This window comes from Dasypus novemcinctus, chromosome 22 (assembly GCF_030445035.2).
Source record: "Dasypus novemcinctus isolate mDasNov1 chromosome 22, mDasNov1.1.hap2, whole genome shotgun sequence".
NCBI lineage: Eukaryota > Metazoa > Chordata > Mammalia > Cingulata > Dasypodidae > Dasypus > Dasypus novemcinctus.
The window spans coordinates 15484819-15488605 of NC_080694.1; the positions used below are offsets into that span (position 1 = coordinate 15484819).

General features: G+C 38.3%; 1 pseudogene; it reads right to left on the reverse strand.

Moving 5' to 3' along the window:
* Window positions 1-2420: 2420 nt before the first annotated feature.
* Window positions 2421-3381, reverse strand: LOC105745642 (olfactory receptor 14A16-like; annotated as a pseudogene).
* Window positions 3382-3787: the final 406 nt, after the last annotated feature.

A 3787-nucleotide genomic window follows, 5' to 3' on the forward strand; every position in this document is an offset into this window, starting at 1 on the left:
ATAAGTGTTTTACAATGAGCAAGAATATAAAAAATAATAGCAATTAAGAAAAATAAAATGTTATTTAAAATTTGTAATTATATATTTTACATTTGTACATAGAGCTTCAAGGGAGTATAGTCATATTTTGACATAAATAAAACATTACTCAAATTTCATTTCAAAATGAGACTTGAATCATACCTCCTTTACTTCCTTGGGATTCTGATATCTTTCTCTGGAAAAATAAATTAAGGTATATTTCCCATTTGACATTTGACTAAAAACCCGCAATGAGATATAGAATGGAAGATAGCTTCTCATAAGTAAGATTTGTCATGTGAAATCACTACATTCAATTTTTTCTTTTTTCTTTTTTCCCTCTTTACTTATTTTTAAATGTTACATTAAAAAATATGAGGTCTGCATATACCCCCCACCCCCCTCACCCCACTCCTCCCACATCAACAACCTCTTGCATCATCATGGCACATTCATTGCACTTGATGAATACATTTTGGAGCACTGCTGTACCACATGGATAGTGGTTTACATTGTCCACTCAGTGGGCCATGGCAGGACATATAATGTCCAGCATCTGTCCCTGCAATACCCCCCAGGACATCTCCAAGTCCTGAAAATGCCTCCATAGCCTATCTCTTCTTCACTCTCCCTATCCTAAGCAGCTACCTTGGCCACCTTCTCCACATCAATGCTACAATTTCTTCCATTATTAATCACAATAGTTCCATAGTAGAATATCAGTAAGTCTATGCTAATCCATACTCTATTCCTCCATCTTGTGGACCCTGGGGTGGTTATGTCCACTCCACCTCTATATCAAGAGGGGGCTAAGATTCCACATGGATGATTGATGTAATTCTCCTGCTTGCAGTTGTAGGCACTCTCGGTTCCCTGGTGTGGTTGTTGACCTTCTTCATCTCCCTGTTAGCTGGCCAGGGTAAGACCAATAAACTGAGGGTAGGAGTTGCAATTTTGCTGAGGCTCAGGTCCTAGTTGTCACATGAACAGTCCAGAAATTCAGGTCTCCTTAGTATACACGAACCCTAGCGCCAATCACAGATCCATATAAGTAACAGAAGAGGCATGTGTAGAAAGGTCACATCTGAGTCCAACTCCATCATACTCAGGAACACAAACTCCAAAGTAGGGCCACCCAACATGGCACTGAACTTCAGAGCCATCTCCCATGACCATAGAACCTGTGGGTCTCTGTAGCCCTCAGCTGAACCAGTACCTGGCCTTGTATCTACTTTGGCTGTCTCTGGGACCCTGCTGAGGTGTGCATAAGCATGACGTCTCTGATGACCTCCCTACTCTTTTTGGAGACTCATAGCCATATAAACTCATTTGTCCTTTCCATTTTCCCCTTTTATCCAAGGTCAAAAAGCATTTTTTAACCCCTGATATTACATGTAGGCTGAGATATTCTCCTGGTCTGAGTTGACCCTTTCATTCAGTCTTTTTCTAATTACATCATCAGCTGGTGCTTCATAGTAACCCCTCAGTACCAGGGAGCTCATTCTTGGGAGTCATGTCCCATGCTTGGGGGAAAGTAATGCATTTACATGCTAAGTTTGGCTTAGAGAGTGACCACATTTGAGCAACATGGACGCTCTTGGGAGATAAATCTTAGGCACCCTGCAGCTCTAGGCCTAGTTCATATTACAGGCACACAGGCTCATAAGCATAGTCATCACTATCAGGGGCTCACTGTTGGACCATCCTTCTTTATTGGTCTTTGCCATTGCACTTGGGGGATTGTTGCTGTTCCACTGGGGAATGTGATAAAGCTCCCATGGCAAGGAACTCAACACTCCCTCAGTTGTGGATTTTAACTGTAACCCTATGAAAATATCCAAACATTTTTATGTACTCTGTATACATGCCCTGGAGAACTTCCTTGCAACCATGTGCCCCCTTTCAATAACGCCCCACACCAGTGTTCCTCCCCTGCCATAGTTGAACCTCTCTACCACATTCAATTTTAAAATATTATCCCAAATGGGGGATTTGGATAAGCAATTTAATACAGAGAATGGATAATATAAATATTTCAAGGGAGTTTAAAAGATTTTAGTTATTTGAATTGGTGGGTGAGATCCCAAAACAGTATGGTTTGGGGGTAGTTTTTTTGTTTGTTGCTTTTGTATGTTTTGGTAAAAGTTGGTAATAAATGGTAGTGATTTCCAAGCAAACAGGTCTCCTTACATCATTTTAAAAGTAGTTCGAATTTTTACTTATGAATACCACTTAATAATGTGGCAACAACTGGTTTCATAAATTCATGGATTCCAGTGGCTTACATAATAATAGGAAAGGGCATTATTTTTGTCCAATGACAATTCCTAATAAGAAGCTAATTTATTCTTTTTAAATATTTACTTGTAAAAGTTGGAGGAAAAATGAATAAATGATGACTATATGAAGGTTATATTTGCTATAGAAAGTAAACATGCAATATTTACTTTGATGAGCTTTCCTCCCAATAACATACTCAGAGTTTTCTTTATGGCCTTGTTTCTTAAATATATGTATATGAGGGGATTCAAGGTTGGTGGTACCATAATATAGGAAACAGATATTACAAGGTCAAAAATAAAAAGGGAGGATGAAGTTGGCTTTAGATAAGCAGTGAAGCCAGTGGAGAGAAATAATACAATAACCACCAGGTGTGGAAGGCAAGTGGAGAAGGCTTTTGACTGGCCTTCTATTGATGGAATTTTCTTGACAGTGGAGAAGATGTAGACATAGGAAATGACAATGAAAATAAAACAACAGTAATGAGAATGGGCACAATTTCTCTCATTAAATTTTCTGAACAAGAAATAACTAATAACTGGGGTATGTCACCGAAGAACTGATGGAACACATTGGATCTGCCAGAGGATAAGGAGAAGGTACCAGCTGTGTGCATCACAGCAATCAGGTCCCACCCAGCCAAGACACAGCTGCTACCTATATGCATGAGCCCATATTCATGATGACTTCATAGTGCAAAGGATGGCAGATGGCAGCATAGTGGTCAAAGGACATGGCTGTGAGGAGGAACAGTTCTGTAGCAGCTGAAAAAAACATTAAAAAGACTTGAGTGACACAACCAAAGAAGAAGATAGAATTATTGTGGGTTAAGGAGTTGACAATGGACTTGGGGGTTGTAACTGAAATGAGGCAGAGATCCAGGAAAGATAAATTCTTCAGGAAGAAGTACATGGGGGTGTGAAGGTGCTGGTCTAAAGTTGTGATCATGATAATGAGGACATTTCCCATCAGGGCACAAAAGTAAGTAATTGAGAAGATTACTAATTGCAAAATGTACATATTTTGATTGGTAGGAAATTCCATAAGGATAAATTCCATCACAGCTGTCATATTTGTCATTACTGCAGTCATAATCTATAAAACATTAGAGAAAGGAATAAAATATAATCAATATCCAATCTTGAGTGTCTGCATATGGTAATCTCAAAACCAATTAAATAAACACAAAATTATTCCAGAGTATGAAATCAATTTATTTATCATCAACCATTTCCTTTTCCAGTTTGATTTATTGTATCCATTTTGTTTCAGGTTATATAAACCTGTCATTATAATATTGTCCAAATATATTCTATTAAAATTTTTGAATGGCTGATTATTTTCTAATGCACTTAGCAATGCCTTTACAACTGTCTTGATATTTCCGAATTCACAACTAACAAATGTTAAATTGGGCCTTAGCCTTGCTGTCCCTACATTCTTTCACATGGCTAACATAATCTCAGCTTCTACACAGCTTCCAAGA